This window comes from Armigeres subalbatus, chromosome 2 (genome assembly GCF_024139115.2).
Source record: "Armigeres subalbatus isolate Guangzhou_Male chromosome 2, GZ_Asu_2, whole genome shotgun sequence".
In the NCBI taxonomy this organism is placed as follows: domain Eukaryota; kingdom Metazoa; phylum Arthropoda; class Insecta; order Diptera; family Culicidae; genus Armigeres; species Armigeres subalbatus.
Window position 1 is genome coordinate 433,635,741 of NC_085140.1, and position 15,149 is coordinate 433,650,889.

The 15,149-nt window shown below is 39.5% G+C and overlaps 1 protein-coding gene across 2 annotated transcripts in view; it reads right to left on the reverse strand.

Moving 5' to 3' along the window:
• Positions 1-13,064, reverse strand: part of LOC134213586 (transcription factor hamlet-like) — a 376,122-nt gene extending 363,058 nt beyond the window's left edge. Inside the window, exon 1 of one of the 2 annotated variants that reach the window (XM_062692785.1) lies at positions 12,969-13,064. The gene's annotated coding sequence lies outside the window, so the exon portion shown is untranslated. Of the gene's footprint in view, positions 1-12,839 lie in introns of both variants that reach the window. The other variant, XM_062692784.1, reaches the window with a different exon arrangement.
• Between the last annotated feature and the right edge of the window lie 2,085 nt (positions 13,065-15,149).

The following is a 15,149-nucleotide window of genomic DNA, read 5'->3' on the forward strand; positions in this document are numbered from 1 at the left end:
TGCCGGACAATGGCATAACAGATGTTCAGAGTCTTCTACATGTATGCCGCAGAAACGACATACAGCATCTTGAAGTTTTCCTAACAGCTTCAAGTGATATCGGCTCGGGAAATGGCCTGTTATAAGGCCGGTGTATGGGTTAAGATCTTTTTTTGAAAGATCTAAAATTTTGCGAGTGATAAATACGTTTGGTGTGATGAAACGTTTAGACTGCCTCGCAATCAGTGTGTTTTTCCAAATGTCCTCTATTTTAGAATGTTCCCAAGATTTGAGTTCCATTCGAAGAGAGCACGCGACCTATGAATTGTCGAGATGAACCAAGTCTGGCCAGCATATCAGCTTGTTCATTGCCTTCAATGCCACAATGACTAGGAACCCAATACAGGTTCACTTTGTTACGACTACCCAAGGTTTGGAGTGACTGAACACATTCCCGAACGAGTTTAGATCTACATATTGCTGATTTCAAAGCATTCAATTCTGCTTGACTGTCAGACATTATGCAAATATTTGAATTCCTATAATTTCTGCGTAAGCATACTTAAGAGCATTCAAGAATTGCCTGAACTTCAGCTTGGAAAACAGTTGGCCATTTGCCCATAGGAATCAAAATATTTATCCCTGGGCCAGTCACGCCTGCTCTAACTTGATTGTTCAGTTTTGAACCATCGGTGTAAAATACAATTGATCCTGAGCGAAGATTTGGTCCACCGATTGCCCATGAATTTCACTCAAGAATGATTACATCAAAACAACGATAAAAATTGTATCTTCTCCTCATCCAGTCATCATTGTTTGTGATAAGTGAGTTGATATTTATTTCGTTTAGAATACTAAGATGTCTTTTAAGGTCACCTTCGAAGAAAATGGAATCTCTTTTGATCTTCAAACCACTCTTCTCTGCTTCTAACTGAATAAATTGATCTAATGGTAATGGTCTAGCGCTTTATTCGGCGTGCTTTTCATTGTACAAGTTATTGAAAGAGTAGCTAATCTTAAGGTGAATCGCGTTCGAATCCAATTTAAAATTGACAGGGAATAAAAAAACTGTTTTTCACCTTTGCTTTGTTGCAGCATGCACGACAAATATTTTTCAGATTTGTCAACCACATATAAATTGATATTCGTATGAGGAACCAAAAACGCTAGGTGATGATAATGAGACGGCCATTGTGGCAGGCGTTTTTAGACTCTGACGTGATTGTCCTCAAAGGCTTCCCCAACCTTACCCGACACGAAAGTCGTTGCATCGCTGGGCGACTTCAGCTGTCGTTTTTCGTCGCGACTCTGTCGTGGAGTCCTTGCTTGTATCATTTCATTGATGCAGCCATACTTTCGCGGCAATGTCGATCCACGCACTGCAAATAGCGACATCGCGAAGTCGTCCTCTCACTAACAGGATCAAACCTGTTTCCAGAAAATCAATAAGGCTTAACAACGGATATCATAACGATATGCTGCGCCACTCGGAGGACCGCAAACCGTATGCCAATATTTACGGACAAATAAATTAACACAAACTTTGTGTTCAAAATACTTACATCTCAGAAATAAAGCAAGTTGCATCAACCCAACCGGGGTTGCACAGCACAGTAAATCAAATTTGTGCGAATTCGTGCATTTTCAATTTTGAGTTGAATGAACTAAACTTTAGGAAATGGAATTCAACTTTGGGGTAAATCGTTTGCTTGTGGCTTGATAAAGGCAAACTACTGAGTGCTGTAAATGTCATTTCACGGAAAATTAAACCAAAAGACGGTTTTGAGTGAAAATAACCTGTTTTTGGGTAGTTTTGGAGTTTTGTGTAGGTGTATGTATTTCATATTTAAGTATGAACTTAATGCACATGGTGTTTTTGTAGGTAATTGAATAGTACCTATATAAAACCGGGGTATTTCTTGTCAGTCGTAGGCAGAGTTGTTATTTATGATCCGGAGAGATCGTTCCAAAAAACTTTCAATTTTTTATTGTACCGCTCATAAACTCCTACATTTATTGTTAATCTTTGATATTTTTGAAAATTCGGCCGCCACGTGGTGAATTGTGGCGATGAATGCACAATAACACGTGTAATTTGTTCTGCGGATAAAATTTGCACATCTATGAAAATGATCACTGTGGGCTTCGTGGCCGTGCGGTTAGCGACGTCAATCGTCTAGACGCATGTGCTGTGCAGTGTGGGTTCGATTCCCGCCCGGTAAGGAGAAAATTTTCGTGAAGCGAAAAGTTCTCCACTGGTCCATTGGGTGTTGTGTAAATGTCATGTCCGTTGTCTCATTCTAGATGTTAAATGTTCAGTCTATGCGACCTCTGGTCGAAGACGGTGATTCTGTCTTTTTCTTTTAAAATTGTCATTTTATTGAAAGGCACTCTAGGTCTATTATTTATACATATATGTACAAGATAATAATATTTTTTATCAAAATCATGAAGCCAAGCAAAAAAAATGACTTATGCTTACCTTTAATGGTCAACAATTACAGTACTAAGATACAAGTTTTGAATTAAACCCTTAGGCGTATCATTTTTGGGATCGCTAATGAATAGTTTTCATGAAAAATGAGAGCCACGTAGCGAGGGAAAATGTAGCCTTGTAACTAACAAGGCCGTCGGTAATAATAAGTACTTTAGTAGAGTTTGAATTGAATGAAACAGTGCTAACAGTGTCTATACTGAAGTTAAAGACATTTTCTTCCTTGGTGAAAATTTGTTTCTTTGGACTGGATTGCTTCATGTTGTCTGAACAGCACTGTTTATAAAACTATTCGCAAAACTCAGTCTTTATTTCGGGCAGACTCGTTAGCGATTTCGAATGAAAGCACGATGTACAATTTTTTACGATAGGAAAATAGGCGAAAAATCAGTATTTCTGCAGAACAATTATGGCGTATGAGCAATTAAATGGAAGAGAAAATGTTTGATTTTGTGCCCCAGCTTAGCTCCGCCAGTGGTTATTATTACCGGAAACTTATGTCAGGTTGAGGAATCTTGCCGCAAATGTATCCAATCAATGCAAAAGGACTAATTTTTCGTAGAAGAAACATACCAGTCCGAATGTAATCCAAATTCTTGGAACAAGCAATGTTTGTGAACAAAACGGCCTGTAACGTCCAGGTTCTCCTGCTAAATCGCATCCTTTCTCTTGTTTGTCAGAATATCAATTCGATCCCAAAAATGTTCGAATTCAATTGGGCGCATTTTTTGTTCACACATACAACAGCATTTTCGCTCAATGCGATAAACATTAATTCACTTTTTGAAAAAAAAAAAAAAACTGCAATGAATCAAACGGTTGAGTTGATTCAGGCATGATTTTTGTCTGATGATTTCTACTCGAACGTGACACAGCAAATAATTTTGAAAATTCAACGACGTGTAAAACTGCAGGTTACCCCATCAATCGAATTAACATTCGATATTCAATTAAATTTGATTGTATTTTACAAGCAAGCACCGTTTAAATTTATTTCGATTTAAACGAATAGTGAGATCGATTGAATGTTACGTTTATTTGCATGCTCCAAATATGTGCATGAAAATACATTTAAAGTCACAACATATTTTTATCTGTGGATGTGAATCGGCCATGAGTTTTGCGAATTTGAATTTTTCATAACACGATTTAAAGCGGGGGGGTCCCGTAGCGTAGTTGGCTACACGTTCGCCTAACAAGCGAATGGTCATGGGTTCGATTCCCAGCCCCTCCACCAAACCCTCGTCAGTCGCCGGATCCGCAGCCCATACGGTGGCGTTTGGGGTACGCGCCTTACCGTCACGGCTGCCTGATGACGACTGACAAATTGTTCTTCTCGGAGGCATTCCTCCAACGTTACCCGGATAATGGCAACCGAACAATGCAACGATCAATGGATACACGACATGGACAAACGGACACAATGGACTCACGACGAGATGGACTGGCACCGACAACAACAATAGTAATGGAAATCTAAAAATAGATTCTGTGTGGATTCTGTACAGCAGAATACCACAGTAGATCTCGGCACAGTAGCGGTTAAGTAACACAGAGTGCCTAACAAATAAATAAAGGAATAAAAAAAATAACGATTTAAAGCGGTGGCTCCATTCTCACCTCATTCTCACAGAATTCTCCACCATACATTTACAGGAAGATCCAAATCCAAATCACTCGATGGTAAAAAAAATTATGCCTTTTTAATTTCAAATTCCTTAGCGACTTTTAGAAAGAACGGACCTGAAGTGTGACATTTTTTTTCTCAATGATTTGGTCTCATTTTACTCACATACATATTTCGTGTATATGTGTCCCGCTTGGCTTAGTTTGTAACCTGACGTCTTCTAATGACGTTCTACAAAAAATTATATCGGATGGTGAGTACATTCCGTTGAAAGTGAGAAATTTTCAGAAAATAATTTCAGTCAAATTACAAAGCGAAATAAGATATAGGACAACAATTTGTAACTTTAAGTATGGACATCATTTCTCAATACTTCTGAACAATGTTTCCAGGAAATATACCAGTAGATGTATTTAACAAATCCATTCAAAATAGAATTAAGTTCAGAAGCTTGTAAATATCTAAGAGTTTTCCTATGGTTGGAAATAATCAAATGCAGTCAGCTCAATAAAGCAGTTTTTTTTTTCAAACATTCTACGTGCCATTTTGAAATAGTTAGAGGTTCAAATCCAATCTTACAGGAGAATAGAAAAAAATCTCCCATCAAAACTATGCCTGGGTCTTAACTCGTATGATAAAGGAATGTGTTTATCTGATGATGATAGCTGACATGTTTTTTTTTTTTTTTTTTCATTTCGTTTATTTATTAGGCTCAATTGTTTAATAGAAAACTCTACGGAGCCGAAAACATTACAAACAATTTAAATAAATTATTCGGAAGAAGTATCAGACGCATTTCTGCGGGAGGTCTTCTTCGGTGGAGATCGATCTATCGATCCTACCGTAACTAAACGGTCCCGTCGCTGACTCGTCGACTGCGCTTGCTGCTTCTTTTCCTCTTCCTCTCTCATTTTTCTATAGCAATCCGTATAGTCTATTACCCCCTTCTTCACAAACCAGATTCGATCTGTATTGTTTTTAAATTCCATTGTTTCGGCCAGTTTCTCACGTTCCATCATCGAATTGGGAATTTCAAACGTCTCCGATCGTTCAGTTGAATCGGTGTCCAGTACAACCATATCTTCTTCGGCGACTTCAACTACGTCATTCTTCGTTGCTTTCGTTGCTGCTCCGAATCCAATTACGACACCGGAGTATGTTTTCCGTTGTTCTTCTTGCATGTTCGATTCCTTCTTTCCAGCTTTCCTTTGTGGACACGCATCCTTCCGATGACCTTCCGCTCGACACAAAAAGCATTTGTTTCGCAAATCTTGGTAAAACACCTTTCCCTTCCAATTTGATACCGATAGCGATGCTGGAATCTCCTTTTCCACATCGATGTACACGCCTCTCACGCCGGTGTACATGTGATCCAGACCTAAGTTTGGCGGGAATTTTTCCCGAATCACACGATCCACTTTCCCATACTCCAGAAGACACTGTTTCAACTCGTTATCGGGCAACTCCGGCGGCAAGTCAAATACTCTGACGTATCGAACATTGCTACCGGCTATCGACATCTTTACTTCCACTGACATCCCGCTGCTGTACTGGAATTTACGTGGTTCCATGTTTTTATCCAGTGACTCTTGCATTGCATGCATTGAAACAAACTTCACACACAGCGAACGATCTATCGAGGATTTGTACACCGTTTCCATTAAGGATACATCGGTATCTAATTGTCGCACAAACCCGGCAATTTCTACCCACGTTGGTCGGGGATAGCTGACATGTTGACATGTACAGGGTTCAGAAGTTGTCTAATTTGGACCGTAGATTTATTATACAAAGATGTAATTAATCAGATTTTTTTTATTTTTTTTATTTTTTTTTTTTTAACTAATTTTATTTGCTAATTATCTAATACATGCATTCATCTCTTAGACTAGGTGTTCCGTGTTTTCTTAACACTATCATCCTTATTTGCTATGTTACGCTTTTAGTTATTATTAATACATTTCAATTGCCTCTGGCAGTTAGAATTTTTTCCTCTGGTTGAATTGAACCATGTAGGAATTACAATGTTTTCAACTTAAACTAAACTTAACCTATTTTATACTAATGGTAGGAGTTAATCGTTGCAATAGAAGATTGCAACGATTTTTGTCTAAAATTGGAAATTATTTTGTTGGACATTTGTTGCAATGTCTCAATATTAGAAATTCTATGAAGTTCATTGGTACTATACCACGGAGGCAACTTCAGAATCATTTTCAAAATTTTATTTTGAATCCTCTGGAGTGCCTTCTTTCTGGTATTGCAGCAACTAGTCCATATTGGCACAGCATACAACATGGCAGGTCTAAAAATTTGTTTGTAAATCAAAAGTTTGTTCTTAAGGCAAAGTTTTGATTTTCTGTTTATAAGTGGATATAGGCACTTAATATATTTGTTACATTTGGCTTGAAGGCCTTCAATGTGATTTTTAAAAGTTAATTTTTGATCTAGCAGAAGTCCTAAATATTTAGCTTCGCTATACCAATTAATTGGAACCCCATTCATAGTGACAATATGTCTGCTAGAAGGTTTCAAATAAGAAGCTCTCGGCTTATGTGGGAAAATTATAAGCTGAGTTTTGGAAGCATTCGGGGAAATTTTCCATTTTTGCAAGTAAGTGGAGAAGATATCCCAACTTTTTTGCAATCTACTACAAATGACACGAAGGCTTCGCCCTTTGGCTGAAAGGCCCGTGTCATCTGCAAACAAAGATTTTGACACCCTGGTGGTAAATCAGGTAAGTCAGAAGTAAAATGTTATACAATATGGGCCCCAGTATGCTGCCTTGGGGACACCAGCCCTTACAGGTAATCTATCAGATTTAGTATTCTGATAGTTTACCTGCAGTGAGCGATCTGATAAATAATTTTGGATCAGTTTAATGATGTACAGAGGAAAATTAAAATTCATCAATTTTACAATCAAACCTTCATGCCAAACACTGTCAAATGCTTTCTCTATATCAAGAAGAGCAACTCCAGTCGAATATCCTTCAGATTTGTTGAGCCGAATTAAGTTCGTAACTCTTAATAACTGATGAGTGGTTGAATGCCCATGGCGAAAACCAAATTGCTCATCAGCAAAAATAGAATTGTCATTAATATGAACCATCATTCTATTTAAAATAATCTTTTCAAACAGTTTGCTTATTGAAGAAAGCAAACTGATTGGGCGATAACCAGAAGCCTCAGCTGGATTTTTGTCCGGCTTCAAAATTGGAACAACTTTGGCGTTTTTCCATTTATCTGGAAAGTATGCCAATTGAAAACATTTGTTAAATAAATTAACCAAAAAGGATAAAGAGCTCTCAGGAAGTTTTTTGATAAGTATGTAGAAAATACCATCATCACCCAGGGCTTTCATATTTTTAAATTTTCTAGTAATAGATCTCACTTCATCCAAATTGGTTCCCAACGAAGGGTCAAAAACATTCTCTTGATTGAGAATGTCTTCGAAGCTCCGTGTAACCTGATCCTCAATTGGACTAGTGAGACCTAGACTAAAATTATGGGCACTCTCGAACTGCTGAGCAAGTTTTTGAGCCTTTTCGCCATTTGTTAATAAAATTTTATTTCCCTCTTTAAGCGCTGGAATTAGCTTTTGAGGTTTTTAAGAATTTTTGTTAATTTCCAAAAGGGTTTCGAACTGGGATCCAACTTCGAGACATTATTCTTAAAGTTGGTATTTCTCAGAATAGCGAAACGTTTTTGCCTTTTTTAATTTCATTTTGCAAATCTCGCCAAATAACTTTCAACGCGGGATCGCGAGTTCTTTGGTATTGCCTTCTTCTCACATTTTTAAGACGGATCAGTAGCTGAAGATCGTCGTCAATAATAATGGAGTTGAATTTAAATTCACATTTCGGAATTGCAATGCCTCTGGCTTCGACAATTAAATTTGTCAAAGATACGAGAGCATTATCAATATCACTTTTGGTATCGAGAGGAATATCAACATAAAAATTCCTATCGATATACGTTTCTATCGAATCCCAATCAGCTCTATGATAATTAAAAGTAGAGCTGATTGGATTATAAATGGCTTCTTGTGAGATTTCAAATGTCACAGGAAGGTGATCAGAGTCAAAGTCAGCATGAGTTACCAATTGGCCACACAGCTGACTTGAATCCGTTAAAACTAAATCAATTGTAGAAGGATTTCGACTGGAAGAAAAACAAGTTGGTCCATTGGGATATTGAATAGTATAATATCCCGCAGAACAATCTTCAAATAAAATTTTGCCGTTGGAATTGCTTTGAGCATTATTCCATGAACGGTGTTTGGCATTGAAGTCACCAATTACGAAGAATTTTGATTTGTTGCGAGTCAGAATTTGAAGATCAGCTTTCAACAAATTCTTTTGCTGCCCATTGCATTGAAAAGGCAAATAGGCTGCAATGAAGGAAAATTGTCCAAAATTTGTTTCAACAGAAACTCCCAAGGTTTCAAAAACTTTGGTTTCAAACGAAGAAAATAATTTATGTTTGATACGTCTATTAATGACAATGGCGACCCCACCACAGGCGCTGTCAAGACGATCATTTCTGTAGATAAAATAGTTTGGATCTCTTTTAATGGAGAGTCCTGGTTTTAAATACGTTTCAGTTATAATGGCAATATGCACATTATGAACTGAAAGGAAGTTGAATAATTCATCTTCCTTACCCTTTAGAGAGCGGGCATTCCAATTTAGAACTTTCACACAATTATTTGGATCCATTGAAACGGAGTCCGATAACAATTTTTTGTGTGTACTTTATACCAACCTGAACAGCTTCAGGAATGGTATTTGCTTTGAACATTGCATCAATCATGTGATGCAATTGTTCAGTTAAAAAATCAAAATCGGAAGCAGTCATGCTACCTGAATCGGCAACATGACGATTATTTTCCGTTGAGACATGGGTATAAACCTCATTTTGAGAAGAGAAATTTTGTCTACCAGCAGCGATGTTTGCATACGTAGGTACATTGGAAAAATTGGAATTTACTGAAGTGCTTGCTACCCGTTGACGAGCGGCAAAATTTGTTTGTGAATTGTGGTGGGTATGAATTGCTCGACCGGTAACCGGTTTCGAAATTTGAGCGTTTGAAAAATTTCTACCCGTCGAATCTGGGATCCGATTGGAATTTCCCGTCATCAATTTTGCACGGGAATTCAAAATTTTTTTGCGTGAGTGGCATTCCCAGAAAAAAATATTGGAATCTTCTCTCACAGGACATGCGTCCTTGGCGTGAGAGGAACCACCACAAATCATGTATTTAGCATCCATGTGACAATGTTTGGTTCCATGACCCCACTTTTGGCACTTACGGCACTGGGTGGGGTTTTGAAAATTTCCCCAGGCCTGCGGAAATGTTCCCATGTAACACGGACATGAGACATAATACAGGCCTTTTCCAAACTTTTCATATTATTTAGTTCACTTTTGTTAAAATGAACTAAATAAAATTCTTGAGAAATGCCCTCTGGGAAGTACCAGAATGGGATTTCTTTTTCATCTTAATTACTTGGACTGGTGAAAATCCAAGTAATTGAGAAATTTCAATTTTAATCTCATCCAGTGATTTGTCATCACTGGGGAGACCTTTCAAGACGACTTTGAACAATCGCTCAGTTTTGTCGTCGTATGTGAAGAATTTATGGCGCTTCTCAGTTAAATAGTGAAGAAGACGTTTGCGATCGTCAAAGGATCCCGGCAAAACGCGGCAGTCACCCTTCCTAGCAATCTGAAATGAAACCTTGATCCCCTGAAGGTTACTCAAAATCTCATTCCGGAAGCCAGAAAACTCGGCAACAGATACCACAATTGGCGGAATCCTTTGCTTTTTCGCATGAATCGAATCACCTGGGCTAGAGGTAGATTCGATTTGCTCAATTTCATCATTAATAAAATCGAACTGATTGCTCAGTTCGATTGGAGAAGAATTATTTCCGATATTAGAATTAGAAGGAATATCTGAATTCTCCAGCTTCCTTCTATTTTTCCGCGCTTGGGCAGGACGGTCTTGAAACCTTGTTTCTTTGAAGGAAGTGGAGAATTCAGAGACTCTTCCTCTTGTTTTTGTTAATACTCATTGCTGAGCGTGGAGACGTGACCTTCTAAGAGGTTTTCCCAGAACGGTGTCCCTGCAGGATTACCACCGCTTGTCGGAATTTTACTTCCGCAAACGGGTCCAACGTAAAACGAAGGCACGGGTCCTTGCAAAGATCGTAACGGGATCAGTGGGTACAAATAGCGCTAAGAAGCACCGTTGAAATTAAAATAGCTTCGGGTAGTATTAAAAACTTCCTTCCGCAAAGAGAGAAAGAACCGCACAGCACGAAAGCACGATGCGGTCTGATTAATCAGATTTCATTTCACTTTATGTTTGACGTTTCAACTTCTCACTCATGTTCCCGGCCAAAACCTTTTATGATGTGTCCTTCGCGGATTAGAATCTTAACTTGATATGACTAACCACATTTTGTGGCTTATTGAAGAGTGAAACGACAATTCTGCAGGTGAATGATCATCTTAAATTAGCTACAAAAATTTAACTTTAACCAAATGTCAATCGGACCTAATGTCGCTTCGACTAAATTTCTTTCGACCAAATGGTATATATTTCGAATTGTGCAAAATGAGAGCAAATCAACATTTGAAGTTTTATAACGCTCTTAAAGACCATAATTTACTCTTCAAGAGAGTTATAAAACCAACATTAAAAAAATGTTACTAGTTGTTGTTGTTTTCACACCACACCTAGAGTAAGAATAAAGTTGTCTTTTAAAACCAATCAAGCTTAGCTTAACTCGTAGTTGCTATTCGCGATTGTTTGAAAACTAACAAGTATGCACACTGCACAGCTCACCAATTAAATATCCTGCTTGGAATTAGAAAACTATTCTTGCTGTACATGCTTTGGAGTTTCATTATTTTAAAACCAATTACGATGCGGGCCACGTTCTCACAGTCAATTTAGGATTAGGAGATAAAAGTTAGTTCAGCACTCGTTGCTTCAAGAAACCGAGAAATTCTCTGCATCTCCATGAGCGCTACGGGAAATGGATATTTGGTTAGATGAGAAGGTATTTAGGTCAAAGTAGTTTTCTGATTTGTACAAAGCAGAACCATATACATATTTGGATGATCGCCCGATCGTTCTGCGTCTGGTAGAAAACACGAGCAATGCCGCACTCTTTGGCTTTTTAAACTAATCAAGCATTGCAAAATGTCAAATGACATAGAATAAGTTTTCAACACTGTACACAAAAGAAATACCTGAGTTAAGCACTTGTTCTCGGTTCCACAACTGTCAACAAAAACCAACGAACGATTTCTATTGAATCGAAAGTGATTTTTTCGGTTTTTTAAGTGGGTTAGGAAAGTTCCATACTGGATGATGTATGAAAGAATGCAAACGGCGCGTATTCACAAACTAAATAATGCACTAACTGCTTACGAATTTTCCAACAATTCTTTTTGACAGAAGGTCAGACAAATAAATAGGAGTAGTTCCATTGTACATGAAATGGTTGCAAATTGTCCTCATCTTGAAAGAAAGATTGAAGCACCAATTTCGTTAGTTTTTTTTGCTAAATTGCATGTTCACCGTCGAAAAAAAATCTAAAATAATAAAAAAAATCTTTTTTTTTGTGTTTGACAGGTAAATACTTTGAGATGAAGAACCAAAACAGCAACTTCATCTTTTTTAAAAGCACGGGTGAATAAAAATTAGCAGCAAATATAAAAACCTAAATTAAGTTCTTGAAAAATATTGAAACATCTAAGCGTTTTTTGCCACACGCAAGAAAGATTTTAAAGTTTACCAGAGCCACTTCTTTTTATTTTATACAGAAAGCTACAAGTGATGGCATCTCCGAACAATGACAACGGGTCTTGATTTTGTAGTGCGCATATGCCGTCGGGTGAGGACCGTTCTTATATTATAAATTATATTACCTACGTCTTCTGCTTAAATTAAAAAATATATATATTTCTGAGAAATGCTTTCCTTGATGTTCGATTTTTTTTTGATGAAACTACATTCTTTTTGTATGAAATTTTCTCATGGGTTTTTCACTTTCGCTTTCATCGATGTCACTTGATACAAAATCCGAGTACCAATAGCACGGAATTCACAATCACCATCAATCTATCAATTTTTCCAAAATCACACCCCAAAACAAAGCACGTCCCAAAGCACATTAATCCTTGCAGAATTTTCTTCCACTATAATAAAACAACAATCAATTCCGCCGATCAAATACCCCGAGTCACAAACGGCACATGTTCTCGCACGGCATCCAACTTTATCCCGTTCGCCCCAAGAATGGAAAGGAATTCCACACTACTGATCCAGTTTCTGATTCTTCGTTCTTCCTTCCTTCTTTCCTTCGAGAGTACACCGAACGGACATGGATTTTTCCTTTCTCACTGTTCCGCCGCACGTGCGCTATTCCCCCCACAACCGAGTATCCATATCTGGTGACGCTCTGCGTTCTCGGTCAGTTCTGCGCACACACACGAGCGCTCCTTGTGTGCCTTCCCTCGCCGTTCCCCGAAGGTTCCCAAGAAATTGCAGTCACTGCTGCTGGGTAATTACACACAGTTTTACGGCCTCACTGAGCCCCCATTCCGCGCCATCGAGCACGGCCCAGAACGAGAACGAAACAAACGAGGGAAAAAACACTTTTAAACGTCCCTCCTAGTAGAATGCCGTTTCGCCGGGATCCCGCGCACCCGAAGCACTCACGCGTTCGTCTGCTGCTTCCGCTGGTTGGTACCGTTTCGAACCAATTTCTTCCTGGATCGCAAATCCAGATCAGATGCTGGATGCGGCTGCTGCTGCCACAGTTGCTTGCCAATACTGAAACGGTCTCACCGAGATCAGGTCCGAATAAAATCGGCGAGGAGCGCGCGCGAGTATGCAAACCGACAGCGACGACGAGACGATGCGATGTGCGGCCCGCTTGAGGACGACAAACGCAACAGAGCCAACAGAGCCGCCACCGCGCGCCGTGCTGTGAGATGATTTGCCGCCCCGAACGACGACGACGACGAGCAGGGCACGAGATGAATACAGATCGCAGGCTCCGAACGGAATATCATTCAATAATAGCAACAATCTCGAGCAACCCTCTTCCATAAACGTTTGGTTGAGACCCAGCAGCAGCAGCGCGACAAAGCAGAGCAAATGAAGGGGGCTCATGCAGTGGCAATTGACCGAGCGCGGTCCAGAGAGAGACGCGATCACGAGCATCCACCCAAACCCAAGAAGCAGCAGCATCCCAAGCGCAGACAACGGCGACGACGCCCTGCGTCGCGATACAGATTCTTGCCTTAGTTATTTTCTTCCACCCGCTGCCGCTGCGAAGAGAGCTGATGCTGATGCTCGAGAGAGTGAACCAACACCGCGCGATCGAACAGATCCTTTCGTGGAAGTCGCGTTCGTCGCTTGCTCAACTCGCTGGAGCTGGGGCTTTTCTCTGTTTTTGTTGCGCGTTCTTTTCGCGTGTTGATTCGCTCCCAGTTGAACCGTCATGAACGGATGAGCTTGAGCTGAGCGCCGGCGATTTGACGACGATGGGTGAGAGAAGGAAGCATCGCGCGCACACGATCCGTCGTTGTCTGCCACCCCCACCGCGCACATTTTTCGCAAAGTTTTAAAAGCGGACTGATTGGTAATGGTGGATGATTGGAAGAACACGGTAGGAGAGTGAGATACTGAGCGCTGATCAAATGGAGCAGTTATCTGGCTGAATGAACGGAGTTTGGAGTGATACTGGGGCCTTAATGGAACTCAATCGTTGAGCTATTTCGAAAACTTATGAAGTCAAATTATAATCATAGATAAAAAACACATCTGCACAATAGGAGTCCACATAAAATAAACAATGAAATAAATCTGAATTTTAAAGTGGAAGAAACTTAATTTCTAACGATACATTCGAAGTACGAAATCTCGAATGTGAATGTAGGTTGCCAATCATAATTAGGAAATCGATAATCGAACTTCAGTATCAAAAAACTGATATCGTAATTCGAAAATCACAATTTGAAATGCTGAAGTCAGAAATGAAAATCGTTATCTAAAAATATGAAATTTATAATAGTTAGCAATCGTAAAATTTTGATTTCAGATGAAATCTGATTTCTGAAAATCGGAAATTTGAAAATGGCAATCCGAAGTGGGTATGCAGAAGTAGGAAATCTGCGAATTTGGACAATGGAAATCGGATACAAGAGGACAGAAATCGTGAATTTGATAAGTAGTAATCGGTCAACTATCAGAAATCTGAAATCGTTAAAGCGTTTGTCAGGAATTGAAAGGGAAGAGTAACTTGTAAAACAAAGCTTTCAGTTCTAATGGATATGCGACATTCTTTTAAAATCAAATTGATCCATGTTTGTCAATAATTTTGATAGACTCTACATCGGAATAAGAATGACTCAGTATCACTTGTGCGTGTTCATCATTCTATCAAACAGGATCTGTCCACATGTTATTCGAAACCGGGGAGATCATGATCGAGTTGATAAGAAATAAATATTAACTCATAACGACACAATATTGAACTGTCTCCGAAATAGAGCTCGTTTCTACTACCATCGTCTAAATCACTCACACGCCCAGCCACAAACGCGTCGCGGCAAAAAGCCGCCCCAGCCATACAAGGCAACAAGGAAGCTTGCGCGACCATCATTGCAATAACCAGCCTGCAACGAAAACGAGAGCAACACTCAGAGCGCCACCGCTTCACACGTTCGCCACATTTGGACCTCACTGCAAGACCTCCGTCGTTCGCCGCTCAATCGACATTCGAGCACTTTTTGCTCTCGATTCAATCTGCTCGACTTGCTGTCCTCTCTGTATTTGGTGGCGTCTCTTTCAGAGAGTGCTCCGTTCCACATGATGAATCCATTCGCTGGGGGTCTTGGGTACCGCGGAACATTGTCGGCGTCGTCATAGTTCTCCCACTCCCCAAACTCGTGCGCATCGATTCGGATCATCTTTCACTCTCGCCTTCATCGACGTCGTCGTAGCGGGTCGATTCGTGCTCAT